The sequence below is a fragment of the Sus scrofa genome, chromosome 17 (assembly GCF_000003025.6).
Source record: "Sus scrofa isolate TJ Tabasco breed Duroc chromosome 17, Sscrofa11.1, whole genome shotgun sequence".
Lineage (NCBI taxonomy): Eukaryota > Metazoa > Chordata > Mammalia > Artiodactyla > Suidae > Sus > Sus scrofa.
In genome coordinates, this window is record NC_010459.5 from 37,633,404 (window position 1) to 37,649,770 (window position 16,367).

The 16,367-nt window shown below is 39.4% G+C and overlaps 1 protein-coding gene across 7 annotated transcripts in view; it reads left to right on the forward strand.

Annotated features, from left to right (window-relative positions):
* The window catches only part of ASIP (agouti signaling protein), a 176,173-nt gene that overhangs the window by 90,789 nt on the left and 69,017 nt on the right, over positions 1-16,367 (forward strand). The window contains exons 1-2 of one of the 7 annotated variants that reach the window (NM_001011647.1): positions 1,329-1,458; positions 2,809-2,855. The exons of 3 other annotated variants lie outside the window; for them this stretch is intronic. The gene's annotated coding sequence lies outside the window, so the exon portion shown is untranslated. Of the gene's footprint in view, positions 1-529; positions 2,400-2,691; positions 2,856-16,367 lie in introns of those variants that run through there. 3 more of the 7 variants (XM_021077314.1, NM_001001648.4, NM_001011646.1) reach the window with 3 other exon arrangements.

Consider the following 16,367-nt stretch of genomic DNA (forward strand, 5'->3'; position numbering starts at 1 on the left):
ATCTCCTGGTGTGATTTCTCATTGCCCTTCAGGGACTACACACAGAACCCAAGGGACTGGCTATTTGGGTGAATCCAGTGGAGACACTGCCAGTTATAATTCATTCTTATCAGCCACAGAAACAGGATTAAATTAAGTATCAAACATATGTGCCAGAATGCATTAGGCACTGCTAGGTTGGCAGGATTGTTTTGAAATTTTTGACCAAAATAAATGATATTTTGGTATGTTTTATATATTCGTTGTATAAACCCTATTTTATTTAAGCATCACAATAATAGTATGCTTTGGGAGTTCCTGTCGTGGCGCAGCGGAAACAAATCCAACTAGGAACCATGATATTGCGAGTTCAATCTCTGGACTCTCTCAGTGGGTTAAGGATCTGGCGTTGCCGGGAGCTGCGGTGCAGGTCGCAGATGCGGCCTGCGTTGCTGTGGCTGTGATATAGGTTGGCAACTACAGCTCCGATTTGACCCCTAGCCTGGGAACCTCCATATGCTGCAGGTGTGGCCCTAAAAAGCAAAAAAAAAAAAAAAAAAAAAAAAAAAAAAAGTACCTTTTGGAAAGGGAAAGTATGAATATCATGATTATATAGGTGAAGAAACAAACACAAAGAGATTAAATGACTTACCACGTCTATTGTTACCAGAGTCACGACTGATTTCCTAACTACACACAGAACCCAAGTTCCATGCCTTTTCCATTATTTCACTTTAAAAATAAACATCTTCCAAAAAGTTGCAGTAAGACAGGGTACTTGGCAATCATTGAACCCCCTCCCTGGGCTCCCATTGTAATTGTGGGGTCTTGCTATTTCAAGGCTGAGTTGTCCTTTGCCATGGTATGCTCTCCCCAGACACAGTTCACATGTACAGAACACCACCATACACTTTGCATATTATTATCTCAATTCATTCCCCAGTATCTCCATTGAGGATATTACTTACCCATAGTACTGATAAATGGAAGCTCAAAGGCAGATACATTAGTTTAAAATCCTAGAGCTGGTAAGTAGCAGTCGGAGCTGAAATCAGGTCTTCTGGTACTTTGATCCTCTTTTCTGTAATACCTAAACGATCCAGAAACATTTGCCATAACAGGAGTCCAATATAGACCTCCTCAAGAAACAACGGGGTTTGTGGACTTTGCCTGCGTGAGGCAGATTCTAGGGCAGGGATACCAAATAATACAGTAGAGAACCTCCAGTTTCTCCAAAAGTAGCAAACACAGGGTATCCATACAGAAACATGTGAGCATGCTTAAGTGGCATGTGCAGCCCCGCCTCCCCCTACCAGGGGTTTGCTCACAGCTACAACATCTTGACAACCTATTTAAACCAACTTGCAGTAACTGGCAACAAAGTATCATTTTCTGACAAGCTGAGTCATTGAGTCTCTGCAGACTTTGGAAGAGGGAATCCTTCACTGAAACACTGGAGAACCAGGGGATCCCAGAGAGGTATGTAATAAATTCCACTCAGATATTGGAATTTGTTTCCTTTTCCTCTTTCTTTCTTTCTCCCCCCCGCCCCATCACATTCAAAGAGCAAACAAATTGTTTCCACCTTGTCAAGCAAGGTGAGAAGAACATTCATAACTTCCTTCATTCTTGAGTGGGTCTGCATCAAAGGATTGAGAGAGCTAATAGCACCTGGGTAATTAAGGGTGGCATCTAAGTTATCTGAGAGCACTTTGTATACGTGATAGAATTATCCGAATAGGTAAATGGTGTTTCAGATACTTCAGCAAAATCCAATTACAGGTCTCCAAGTCCATTCTAACTTACAGTTTCCACACTGTAAATTCCTTACCCGTGGCGTAGGCAGCCTGTTTTGAAATTCTCTAAGAAACTACATGCAAACTGGCCCAACAAATAGCTGAATGTGCACATCACTCCATTAAAGAGGGAAAGGCAGACTTGGATATAAGTACTAAATTTTATCTCATGGTATCAGAGCATCCTAGATAACCCGGCGGCTTTGTCGTACAGTTGGGTCATTAAATAACTCACAAAACTCCTCTCCAGCAGCTCAGGCTCTGTTAACTCTTGCTGTGAAGCTGGGATGAGGAAAAACAGATCTTCTCAAGGGGTTAACTCTTGCTGTGAAGCTGGGATGAGGAAAAACAAATCTTCTCAAGCTGCAGCTGCAATTGACATCTCTTTCACCCCACACCTGAGCTCCTGCTCCCTGGAAGAGAAGCCTGAGTAAAGACAGCCCTGGCAGCAGAGAAGGGTTATTTTTGTCAACGGCTGCTTCTGACTTCAGAGCTGTGGGCATTGAGCTAGAGAGCAATACAGAGAGAGGACCAGGAAGTAAATGACACTGGGAGATGGGAAACTCAGGGAAGAAAGACCCTCAAAAAGTTGTGCTTTCAAGGTTCATCTTTTCATCTGGACTGGTGAGTCTCAAAATTTTTAGTCCTTAGACTACTTGAACAGAACAAGAGTCTCACTATTTACTAGATTAAATAAACATGCCGGCAAACAAACAAACCAAAAAAAACCACTTTCGAGGTGTTTTGGCAGAATCCCTGTGATAATTTCTAGCTCCCTTTAAACATGTTTGTTTTGATGGTTTTAAGTTTTGATTGAAATCCACAGTGGAAAATACGTTTCAAAGGGAAAAAAACAAACCACCCAACACACTTCTGTGCCTTACATTTTGACCCAGCCCACAGGACGATTGGAAGAATCTTTGCAGACCCACCAGAGGTCCCCGGATTCCATTTGGAGAACCATTGATCTAAAAACGACATCTTGATTTCAGAACCCTTCTTTTGATCTGGAATTATCTCTTATTGACCACAGAGAGCTGTTATTGACGATTCCTGGGACAGGGCCCTGTATAGTGAGAGGTGAGCCCAGTGTGGGAAGAAGAAATCTCTTTCTCTTTCTCAGCGGGTGTTTTGGTATAGTACGGTATCTATGCTTAGTATGATATCTATGAGCTCAATTTCTTCTCTTCCTCCTCCTCCTTTTCTTTTTTCTTTCTTTACTCTCCTTTCTCCTCCTCATCTTCTACTTTTCATTTGCTACTTCTATGGTAAAAATTTCTCCAAGCCTTACAGTGCCTAAATGATTTTTGCATGGTACATTCCGCTAATTGGAGTTTCATAATCATAGTTTCTTATTCACTCGCAGGAAATATTCGAGCACCTAAATTATTGTAAAAGCAGCTGGCCACTGCGCATGCCTTATATACAGGTAGCTGAGGTAGTAGCAAAGAGGGAAGGCTGCAGGTCTGTGCCCTTCACTGTACCAGATTGCAGAGCTCTACTGAGATACGTGTAGGAAAGAGGAACTTTTGTGGAGGAGCAGCCATGTTGCAGTGAACAGACAACACAAATAGTAACAAGTCCGGGAAGTAATGGAACCATACCCTGGAAGCATGCAGCTATAAAGGTTCTTTTGGTCAAACTGCTCTAAAAATAAAGGAAAAGACTCTCACTCATGTTGAAGGTAGGACATGTGTTTGCATCTCCTCTGCTTAAGCCACAGGGATCTCATTAAGGATCAGGGCATTAACACTAATAGCTTCATTTTGGGCACAATCCTCAGCAGGATGGTCCCATGCAAAGATAATTACCAGGAATGAGGGGCCCATTATAGCCTTTTGATTTGGTCATTCAAACATCCTGTCAGACAGATGTAGAAAGGAGACTAATCCTTACCTCAAAAGAAGTAAATCGTAGATTGAAGTGTCTGGTTTCAGTCTGCGTCAGGTTGAGACTTTGAAAAGCAGAACTGTGGGGCTAGGAAATCACACACCGGATTCCATTGCTTTGGAGTCCGGCAAATATTCAAGAGTATAAGGAAATGTATAACCCAAACCCAGGCTTTTTTTTTTTTTTTTTTTTTTTTTTTTGTCTTTTGTCTTTATAGGGCCTCCCCCGCAGCATATGGAGGTTCCCAGGCTAGGGGTCTAATCAGAGCTGTTGCTGCCGGCCTACACCACAGCCACAACAATGCCAGATCCGAGCTGCGTCTGCGACCTATACCACAGCTCATGGCAACACTGGATCCTTAACTCACTGAGGGAGGCCAGGGGCCAAACCTGAAACCTCATGGTTCCTAGTTGGATTTGTTTCTGCTGCACCACGACGGGAACTCCCAGACAATTATTGGCAGTTTTACTGTTGAGTGCAGTAACCCCAATTTTGTGTACGTGGCTCTGGGTTGGAATAGTCTGGGCAAAGGGCTGTTTCTGGTTCTTCAAGACAGTCTGCAGGAATCTCGAAAGTTAAAATAACATAAAACTTGCCATCTTTTGGTTATGTCATGAATGTTTCTCTCTTCTAAGTACTTCTGCATATGGGTAAGCATTCTAGCAAAGATGCTGTTACAGTCCAGTACAGGGATGCAAAGGAGACAAGTGTTCAGAGTTGGGCAAAAGAGCCAGGATACTAGTCAAAAAGAGAGAAGAGTTCTTATAGAAGAACTAAATAGGAACCAAAAAGATTAGATGTCAGGGTGGGGGAAAGGTGGATGGTGGCAGGGTGTTATCTTTGATTGAGATAAGAAAGAATACAGTTCAGGGAAAATGTACACAAAAAATAGACTGTGGCTTGAGAGAAAACTGACTTCAGTTAGGGAAGATTTATTCATATTTTGGGGAGGAAATTGGAAAGAACTGTAAAGCTAGGATCTGTATTTAATTTAAATACCTGTGCAACTGGGTGTGGGGGGCCAAAGTAGTCTCTAGAGACCTTAGAGGTCTGCATTTTGCTCAGAAGTGCAGCTGTCCTGAGGAAAAAGAGGATGAGGGTATTGCAGTGGGGGAGAGTTCCTTAAATTCTCCTGATGGCCCCCACAAAGGCAGGATCCAGCCATAAATTGCCTGCTAGACAGCCACCGGTTCTGTCTCCATCTGTTCCCCAAACCTGTGCTTAACAGATTTTTTTCTTTATATTCAGGTGTTTTTTAGAAGAATCAGCTTGGAGCAAAAGTACTAAATTCAAAACATTCTAAAATCACAATTTAAATCTTATTTAAAAGATTTAAGTAACACCCAGCTGTTAGGTGTTTTACTCTTCCCTTGGTTTGTTCTCGTCTCAAGTGATCTTCAGGCCTCATTCCATATAGTCAGTAATCAGACATTTAGAATGGAAAAAAGCAGTTTTTTTAATTGCTTCCTTATGTCCTGTACTTGCACTCTTTGGCATTTGGCATTTGGCTTCTTAGGGAAGAGTATACAGTGATAACTGACTGGGTATCTGCTTTAGGTTCAACTGTGAAATAAATTAGGAGGCCATCCCTATCCTTAGCACACTATAAATCAGGGACAGAGAGAAAAATTTACTGGCCCCTAGTGAAGGTATCCACTGCTTGGAGCTTCCCTGTGGTCAGATGCCTGACTTACAGGAGCATCAGACCTGGGAGCACAACGGTCGGGACTAGGAATTAGGAGACCAGATTCTAGTCCTGCATCTACTTATCGGCCAGTTGGACATTTTGTTTTGTAAAATACCTTTCAGGTCTTGAACCTATAATTCTGTTGGGTTGTCTGACGTTTTTATTGACCTGTAAGCATTCTCTAAATATTAGAGACATTTGTTGTGTACATGTTGCAAATATCATTTCTCAATACTGTCAAATCATATTGGAGCCTGCAGCAAAAGAAAACTCAGAAATAATGATATCTGTAGTTAAATTTTTGACATTTCGTTCATCATGGATGTTTTAAAGTTAATTTTGCTTTTAAAAATATTGCATTAACATCTTATTTGTTTTGATTACTGAGGCTTTTTGGTGCCCCCCAAAATCTGGCCACACCCAGGGCATGTGGAAGTTCCCAGGCCAGAGATTGAACCCATAGCACAGCAGCAACCTGAACCGAAGCAGTCACAGCACTGGGTATTTAACCCAGTGAACCACAGAGGAACTCCAAAATTTGTGTCCAAGCTTAGTGCCTCACTTGCCCCACCCTGATCTGGCTCTTATTCCATTCTATGGCTTGCATTTTCACTCTCTTTATAGTGTTATTTGTTGAAAAGGAGTTCCTAATTTTAATTTTAATTAATATAATTGAATTTTTCAAGCTTTTCTTTTATGGTTAGCATTTTTAAAATTCTATTTAAGAAATTTTTCCCTACCTAAAAATCATAAAGATATTCTCCTATAATTTCTTCTAGAATAGTGCTGTCCAGTAGAACTTTCTGCAGTAATGGAATCATTTTCTCTCTACAGCAGCCAATATCATGCACCTATTGAGCACTTGAAATGTGACCAATATGTCTGATGCACTGAATTTTAAATTTTATTTACTTTTAATTAATTTAATTAAGTGTGGCTAGTGGCAACATAATCTGACAACATTGTCCACATTGAACTGATTTTAGGGAATACTATGAGATCGTATTTCCTTTTTTTCTTCTATGTGAATATCCATTTGACCCAGCATCATGCATTGAAAGGACTGTTAATTCCTTACTTTTATAATTAACGAATTGTCTATATGTGAATCTGGTTCTTGGATTTATCTATTAATTTTTTTTTCTATTTATTAGTTTGTGCCAATTCCATGCTGTTTCAATTATGGTAGCTACTGTAATGAGTCTTAATACATAATAGAATAAGTTTTTCATGTTTCCCAGGATTATCTTGGCTGTTCATAAACTTCTTCATTGCCACATAAATTGTACTTATTTGTTTGTTTATTGAAGTACAGTTGACATACAATGTTAGTTTCAAATGTACAACATAGTGATTTGACACTTAAATACACTATGAAATGATCACCAGATAGGCTTAATAACCATCTGTCACGGGAGTTCCCATCATGGCGTAGTGGTTAATGAATCTGACTAGGAACCACGAGGTTGCGGGTTTGATCCCTGGCCTTGCTCAGTGGGTTAAGGATTCAGTGGTGCCATGAGCTGTGGTGTGGGTCGCAGACGTGGCTCGGATCCCACATTGCTGTGGCTCTGACGTAGGCCAGTGGCTACAGCTCCGATTCGACCCCTAGCCTGGGAACATCCATATGCTGCAGGAGCGACTCAAGAAAAAGGCAAAAAGACCAAAAAAAAAAAAAAAATCTGTCATTGTACAGTTATTATATGATTATTGACTATATTTCTTATGCTGTGTATTATATCCCATGACTTATTTATTTTATTACTGGAAGTTTGTACCTCTTAATGTCCTTCAATTATTTTGCCCAACTCCTTACCCCCTCTCCCCTCTGGCAATCACCGGTTTGTTCTCTGTATGTATGTCTGTTTCTGTTTTGTTTTCTTTGTTTTGTTTTTTAGATTCCCTGTGAAAATGTAAAAGGAATTGGTCTTTTTCTGTCTGACTTATTTTCACTTAGCATGATACCCTCTGTTTTGCTGCAAATGGCAAGATTTCATTCTTTATGGTTAATATTCCATTGTATATATATATATATATATATATATATATATATACATAGTCTTTCTTTATCCATGTATCAATGGATATTTAGATTATTTCCATATGCTGGCTACTGTAAATAATACTGTAATAATTCAGTTTATTGTTCATTGAATAATATTTTTCACATATGCTTTTAAATTAGTGTTTGTTTTCTTTGGGTAAATACTCAGAAGTAGAAATGCTGGATCATATGTAGCTCTATTTTTAATTTTTTGAGGGACCGCCATACTGTTTTCCATATTGACTGTACCTATTTACATTCCACCAACAGGTCATGCAGGTTCTCTTTTCTCTACATCCTTGCCAGTGTTTATTATTTGTTTTTTGTTTGTTCATTTGTTTTAGGGCCACCCGTGGCATATGGAAGTTCCCAGACTAGGGGTTGAATCAGAGCTGTCCCTGCCAGCCTACACCACAGCCACAACAACGACAGATCTGAGCCATGTCTACAACCTACACCACAGCTCACGGCAATGCCAGATCCTTAACCAACTGAGCAAGGCCAGGGATAAAACCTGCATCCCCATGGATACTAGTCGGTTTTGTTACCACTGAGCCACAAAGGGAACTCTTTTATTTGTTGTATTTTTTATGATGGCCATTCTGACAGGTGTGAAGTAACTCATTGTGATTTTGATTTCCATTTCCTTGATGATTGCCATTTCTTTGGCCATCTGTATGTCTTCTTTGGAAAAATGTTTAGGTCCTCTGACCATTTAAATTTTTTTTTTTATATTGAGTAGTGTGAGTTCTTTACATAATCTGGATATCTAATACCCCTTATGAGATATAGTGTTTGCAAATATTTTCTCCCATTCAGTAGGCTGCTTCTTTGTTTTATTGGTAGTTTCCTTTGCTGTACAAAAGCTTTTTAGTTTGATGTGGTTTCATTTGTTTATTTTTGCTTTTGTTTCCCTTGCTTTAGAAGACAGATCCAAAAAACTATTATTTGGAGTTCCCTGGTGGTACAGCAGGTTAAGGATCTGGTGTTGTCACAGCTATGGCTCTGGTTACTGCTGTGGTGCAGGTTCACTTCCTAGCCTAGGAACTTCTGCATGACCTGGATATAGCCAAAAAAACAAAAATAAAAAACTGTTACTAAGCCCAGTTTCAAAGAGTTCTCTGCCTATGTTTTCTTCTAGGAGTTTTATGGTTTCAGGTCCTTAATCCATTTTGAGTTTATTTATTTTTTTTTAACCATACCTGCAGCATGCAGAAATTCCCAGGCTGGGCATCAAACCTGCGCCACTTCAGTAACCAGAGCCATAGATAGCAGTGACATCTCCAGATCCTAAAGCCACTGAGCTACCAGAGAACTCCCATTTTGAGTTTAATTTTGTATATAGTGTAAGAAAATGATCCGGTTTGATTGTTTTGCATGCAGCTATCCAGTTTTTCAATACCATTTATTGAAAAAGCTGTATTTTTCCCATTGTATATTCTTGCCTTCTTTGTCATAGATTAATTGACTGTATAAGTGTGGGTTTATTTCTGAGCTCTCTGTTCTATACCATTGATATATGGGTCTGTTTTTTGTGCTGGTACCATACTGTTTTGATTACTATAGGTTTGTTGTGTAGTCTGAAATCAGGGGGCATGATATTTCCAGATTTATTCTTTATTCTCAAGTTTGCTTTGGCTATTCAGAGTCTTCTGTGATTCCTTGCAAATATTACAATTATTTGTTCTAGTTCTGTGAAAAATGCCATTGGTATTTTGATAAGGATTGCACTGAATCTATAGATTGTTTTGGGTAGTACAGATATTTTAACATTTATTCTTCCAATTCATGAGCATGGTATATCTTTCCATCTGTTTGGGTCATCTTCAGTTTTCTTCCTCAGTGTCTTATAGATTTCAGAGGACAGGTCTTTCACCTACTTTGTTAAATTTATTCCTAGGTATTTTATTCTTTTTGATGCAACTGTAAATGGTTTTTGCGTCTCAAGGCTGCACCTGTGGCATAAGGAAGTTCCCAGGCTAGGGGTAGAATCATAGCTACGGCTATCAGCCTGTGCCACAACCACAGCAATGCTGGATCCCAGCTGCATCTGTGGCCTACACTGCAGCTTATGGCAATGCCGGATGCTTTAACCCACTGAGCGAGGCCAGGAATCAAACCTGCATCCTCACGCATACTAGTCAGGTTTGTTTCTGCTGACCCTCGATGGGATCTCCTGGAATTGTTTTTTTAATTTATTTTTCTGGTAGATGGTTATTAATGTATAGAAACTCAACAGAGTTCCATATATTAATTTTGTATCCTGCAGCTTTACTGAATTTATTTGTTCTAATAGTTTTGGGTGGAATCTTTAAGGTTTCTTACATATATTATTTTGTCATCTGCAAATACTGACAGTTTTACTTCCTTTCCAATTGGGATACCCTCTATTTCTTTTTTTTCTTTTTTTTTCCTTTTTTTTTCTTTTTACTTTTTTTACTACTCAAATGAATTTATCACATCTATAGTTGTATAATGATCATAACAATGTGATTTCACAGGATTTCCATCCCACAGCCCAAACACATCCCCCCACCCCCCAAATTGTCTCCTCTGGAGACCAAAAATTTTTCAATGTCTGTGAGTCAACATCTGTTCTGCAAAGAAGTTCAGTCTGTCCTTTTTTCAGATTCCACATGTCAGTGAAAGCATTTGATGTTGGTGTCTCATTGTATGGCTGACTTCACTTAGCATGATATTTTCTAGGTCCATCCACGTTGCAAAAAATGCTGGTATTTCGTTCTTTTTAATGGCTAACTAATATTCCATTGTGTGTATGTACCACATCTTCTGGATCCACTCCTCTGTCGATGGACATTTAGGTTGTTTCCAAGTCTTGGCTATTGTAAATGAATATTGCAATGAACATTGGAGTACATGTGTCTTTGCGAGTCGTGGTTTTCTCTGGGTACATGCCCAGGAGTGGGACTGCTGGATCAAATGGTAGTTCTATGTTTAGTTTTCTGAGGCATCTCCATACTGCTTTCCTCAGTGGTTGCACCAACTTACATTCCCACCAACAGTGTACTAGTGTTCCTTTTTCTCCACACCCTCTCTAGCACTTACTGTTTGTAGATTTTTTGATGATGGCCATTCTGGCCAGTGTAAGGTGGTACCTCAGAGTGGTTTTGATTTGCATCTCTCTAATCATGAGTGATGTTGAACATCCTTTCATGTGTTTCTCGGCCATCTGTATGTCTTCTTTGGAGAACTGTCTGTTTAGATCTTCTGCCCATTTTTTAATGGGGTTGTTTTTTTGGTATGGAGCTGCAGAAGGTGTTTATAAATTTTGGAGATTAATCCCTTGTCTATCGATTCACTTGTAAAGATTTTCTCCCATTCTGTGGGTTGTCTTTTTGTGTTGTTTAGGGTTTCATTTGCTGTGCAGAAACTTTGAAGTTTGATTAGGTCCCATTTGTTTATTTTTGTTTTTGTTGTCAGTACTCTAAGAGGTGGTTCTAAGACGATGTTGCTGTCGTTTATGTCAGATTGTTTGGCTTATGTTTCCCTCTGAGAGTTTTATAGTGTCTGGTCTTATATCTAGGTCTTTAATCCATTTGGAGTTTATTTTTGTGTATGGTTTTAGGGAGTATTCTCATTTCATTCTTTTCCATGTGGCTGTCCAGTTTTCCCAGCACCACTTATTGAACAAGCTGTCCTTTCTCCATTGTATATTCTTGCCTCCTTTATCATAGATTAGTTGGCTGTAGGTGCGTGGGTTTAATTCTGGGCTTTCTATCCTGTTCCACTGATCTATATTTCTGTCTTTGTTCCATTACCATGTGGTTTTGATGATTGTTGCTTTGTAGTCTGGGAGCCTCATTCCTCCAGCTCCATTTTTCTTTTTCAGGATGTCTTTGGCTATTCTGGGTCTTTCGTGCTTCCAAACAAACTTTAAAATGTTCGAGTTCTGTGAAAAATGTCCTTGGTAATTTGATAGGGATTGCATTGAATCTGTAGATTGTCTTAGGTAGTATAGTCATTTTGATAATATTAACTCTTCCAATCCATGAGCATGGTATATCTTTCCATCTATTTGTGTCGTCTTTGATTTCTTTCATCAGTGGCTTATAGTTTCCAGAGTACAGGTCTTTTGTCTCTTTAGGTAGGTTTACTTCTAGGTATTTTATTTTTTTGGATGTGATGGTAAAGAGGATTGCTTCCCTAATTTCCTTTTCTGCTCCTTCATTGTTAGTGTATAGAAATGCCATCAATTTCTGTGTATTGATTTTGTATCCTGTGACTTTGCCAAATTCGTGGATGAGCACTAACAGTTTTCTGATAGAGTCTTTAGGATTCTCTAGGTATAGTATCATGTCATCTGAAAATAGGGATAGTTTTACTTCTTCCTTTCCAATTTGGATTCCTTTTATTTCTTTTACTTCTCTGATTGCTGTGGCTAGGACTTCCAGAACTATGTTGAAGAGTCGTGGCGAGAGCGGACAGCCTTGTCTTGTTCCTGATCTCAGTGGGAATTCTTTCAGCTTTTCACCATTGAGAATGATGTTCGCTGTGGGTTTGTCGTATATGGCCTTTATCATGTTGAGGTGGGTTCCCTCTATTCCCACTTTCTGAAGGGTTTTTATCAGAAATGGGTGCTGGATTTTGTCAAAGGCTTTTTCCACATCTGTTGAGAGGATCATATGGTTTTTATTCTTCAGTTTGTTAATGTGGTGTATCACACTGATGGATTTGCGTATATTTAAGAACTCTTGCATCCCTGGGATAAATCCCACTTAATCATGATGTACAATCCTTTTAATGTATTGTTGGATGTGGTTTGCTAGTATTGTGTTGAGGATTTTTGCATCAATGTTCATCAGTGAAATTGGCCTGTAGTTTTCTTTTTTTTTTTGTGGAATCTTTGTCTGGTTTTGGTACCAGGGTGGTGGTGGCCTCATAGAATGAGTTTGGGAGTATCCCTTCCTCTGCAATTTTTTGAAATAGTTTCAGAAAGAGAGGTGTTAGCTTTTCTCTAAATGTTTGATAGAATTTGCCTGTGAAACCATCTGGTCCTGGACTTTTGTTTGTTGTAAGTTTTTTAATCACAGTTTCAATTTCAGTTCTTGTGATGGGTCCATTCATCTCTTCTATTTCATCTTGGTTTAGTCTTGGAAGATTGTACTTTTCTAAGAATTTGTCCATTTCTTCTAGGTTTTCCATTTTATTGGCATATAGTTGCATATAGTAGTCTCTTATGATCCTTTGTATTTCTGTGATGTCTGTTGTTACTTCTCCTTTTTCATTTCTAATTTTATTGATTTGAGTCCTCTCTCTTTTTTGCTTGATAAGTCTGGCTAAGGGTTTTTCAATTTTGTTGATCTTTTCAAAGAACCAGGTTTGCGTTTCATTGGTCTTTTCTATGGTTTTCTTTGTTTCTATTTCATTGATTTCTGCTCTGATCTTTATGATTTCTTTCCTTCTACTAACTTTTTTTCTGCTCTGATCTTTATGATTTCTTTCCTTCTACTAACTTTAGGTCTTGTCTGTTCTCTCTCAGGCTGCTTTAAATGTAAAGTTAGCTTGTTTCTTTGAGCTTTTTCTTGTTTCCTGAGGTGGGCTTGTATTGCTATAAACGTTCCTCTTAGAATGGCTTTTGCTGTATCCCATAGGTTTTGGAGTGTAGTATCTTCATTGTCATTTGCTGCCAAGTATTTTTTAATTTCCTCTTTGATTTCTTCAGTGATCCATTTGTTGTTTAGTAGCATGTTGTTGAGTTTCCACGTGTTTGTGTTTTTTGCAGTTTTTTTCTTGTTGTTGATTTCCAGTCATATAGCGTTGTGGTTGGAAAAGATGCTTGATATGATTTTGATTTTCTTAAAGTTACCAAGGTTGGATTTGTAGCCCAGGATATGATCAATCTTAGAGAATGTTCCATGTGCACTTGAGAAGAATGTGTATTCTGCTGCTTTTGAATGAAATGTCCTATAAATATCTATTAAGTCCACCTGGTTTAATGTATCATTCAGGGCCTGTGTTTCCTTATTGATTTTCTGTCTGGTTGATCTGTCCATTGCTGTAAGTGGGGTGTTAAAGTCCCCCACTATTACTGTGTTATTGTTGATTTGTCCTTTTAAGGTTGTTAGCAGTTGCCTTATATATTGTGGTGAACCTGTGTTGGGTGCATAGATATTTAAAATTGTTATATCATCTTCTTGGACTGATCCTTTGATCATTATGTAATGTCCTTCTTTGTCCCTTAAAATATTCTTCATTTTAAAGTCTGTTTTGTCTGATATGAGTATTGCTACTCCAGCTTACATGGAATTTGAATGGAATATTTTCTTCCATCCTCTCACTTTCAATTTGTATGTGTCCCTAGAAGTGAAGTGGGTCTCTTAAAGACAGCATATATATGGGTCTTGTTTTTGTATCCATTCAGCCAGTCTGTGTCTTTTGGTTGGGGCGTTTGGTCCAGTCACATTTAAGGTAATTATTGATATGTATGTTCTTATTGCCATTTTATTAATTACTTTGGATTTGTTTTTGCTGCTCTTTTTTCCTTCCTTCTTCTCTTGTTCTTTTCTGACTATAGAAGTTCCTTTAGTATTTGTTGTAAGGCTGATTTAGTGTTGCTGAATTCTCTCAGCTTTTGCTTATCTGTGAAGGTTTTTATTTCTCCTTCAAATCTGAACGAGAGCCTTACTGGGTAGAGTAATCTTGGCTGGAGGTTTTTTTCCTTTCATTGTGTTAAGTATATCATGCCACTCCCTTGTGGCCTGCAGAGTTTCTGCTGAAAAATGTACCAATAACCTTATTGGGGTTCCCTTGTATGTTATTTGTTTCTTTTCCCTAGCTGCTTTCAAGATTTTCTCTTTGTCTTTAATTTTGGTCAGTTTGATTAATATGTGTCTCGGGGTGTTCCCCCTTGGGTTTATTTCATACGGTACTCGTTGAGCTTCCTGGATTTGAGTGAGTGATTCTTTCCCCATGTTAGGGAAGTTTTCGGCTATTATCTCTTGGAATATTTTTTCTGTCCCCTTCTCTCTCTCTTCTCCTTCTGGCACCCCTATAATATGGATGTTGGTGCGTTTAATGTTATCCCAGAGTTCATTTGTTTTCAATCTTTTTTCTCTTTTCTGTTCTGCATCCGTTATTTCCACTAATCTGTCCTCCACCTCGCTTATTCGTTCTTCTGAGTCCTGTATTCTGCTGTTAGCTGCTTCTAGTGAATTTTTTATTTCAGTTATTGTATTTTGCATCTCTTCTTGTTTAAGTTTTATATCTTGTATCTCTTTGCTCAGTGTTTCCTGTAAGTTATCCATCTTTGCCTCTAGTTTATTTCCAATGTCTTGCATCATCTTCAGCATCCACAGTCTAAAGTCTTTTTCCTGGAGGCTAAGAATCTCCTCCTCGCTTAGCTGATTTTCTGGGGTTTGTCCTTTCTCCCTCATCTGAGTTATAATCCTCTGTCTTCATTTTTATAGGTTTTTGGTGTGGTGATCTTTGTATAAATAGTAGAGTTGTAGCCTCTCTTACTTCTGATTTCTGCCCCCCTGTGGCTGAAGTTGGTATGGGGGGCTTGCTGTAGGCTTCCTGATGGGAGGGGGTGATGCCTGTCCCCTGGTAGGTGGAGCTGATTCTAATCCCTCTGGTGGGTGGGGCTGTCTCTGGATGGGATTAGAGGCAGCAGTGTGCCTGAGGGGTCTTTGGGTAGCCTGTTTACTGAGGGGCAGGGCTGTGATCCCGCCTGGGTTGTTGTTTGTGCTGGGGCTTCTCAGCAGCTGACTGAGGGTGGGGCCAGATTTTCCCAAAATGGCCACCTCCAGAGAAAGGCACGGCTGCTGAATATTCCCAAGAGCCCTGCTTTCAATGTCCTTCCCTCACAACAAGCCATGCTCACCCCTGTTTTCCCAGGATGTCCTCCAAGAACTGCAGTCAGGTTTGACCCAAGTTCCCATAGAGATTTTGCTTTGCCTTGGGACCCAGTGCACGTGAAAATCTGTGTGCACCTTTTAAGAATGGGGTCTCTTATTTCCCCCAGTCCCGTGGAGCTCCTGCACACAAGCCCCACTGGCCTTCAATGCCAGATGCTCTGGGGTTCTTTCTCCTCGTGCCAGATCCCCCCACGTGAGAGTTTGTTGTGTGGCTCAGAACTCTCACTCCTGTAGGTGAGTGTCTGTGAACCAGTTAGTTTCCAGTCCATGGGGCTTCCTGCCCATGAGGTATGGGGTTGTTTATATCATGAAATCACCGCTTCTACCTCTTGATGTGTCCTCTTTTTCTTCTGGAGTAGGATATCTTTTTTAAGGTTTCTGGTCCATTTGGGTGAAGAGTGCTCAGTCTTTAGTTGTGAATTTTGTTGTTTTTAGGAGAGAAGTTGAGCTCCAGTCCTTCTATTCCACCATCTTAATCCCATCTCCAGATGCTCAGTGAATTGACCATCTGGTATCTGGTTGGAGTGAAGGGAGAGATATTGCTCCAAATCATCCTTTAGCTCTTTCCAATTTTGAGATAGAATGTTTCAATTAAATGAGGACTTCGTCTTAACCAGGTTCTTTTTCAGGAAAGAGGTTTCTGTATCTGCCTTCTAAAATCACATTCCAAAATACAAAAGGACTTTCTCCCTGTGTCTGGACTCAATGAAGTTCAGGTTCTTCATGTCTCCTCACAGAAGGAATTCAGCAAGAGACAAAATAATAGGCAAGAAATAGACTTATTAAGATAGGACACTTGTGAAAGGTGCAAGCAGGCAGGCACGGAAGCTCTACGCGATGATGGGAGCTACCCTCTATTTCTTATTCTTGTCTGTGGCTAGAGCTTCCAATACTATGGTCAAATAAAAGTGGAAAGAGTTAGCATCTTTGTTTTGTTCATGATCTTAGAGAAAATGATAGCATCTTTTCACCATTGAGTATGATGTTAGCTATGGGTTTGTTGTATTACATTGAGGTACATTCTCTCTATACCGACTTTGAGGGTTTTTTTTTTTTAATCATATGTGGATATTAAATTTTGTCAAAAGTTTATT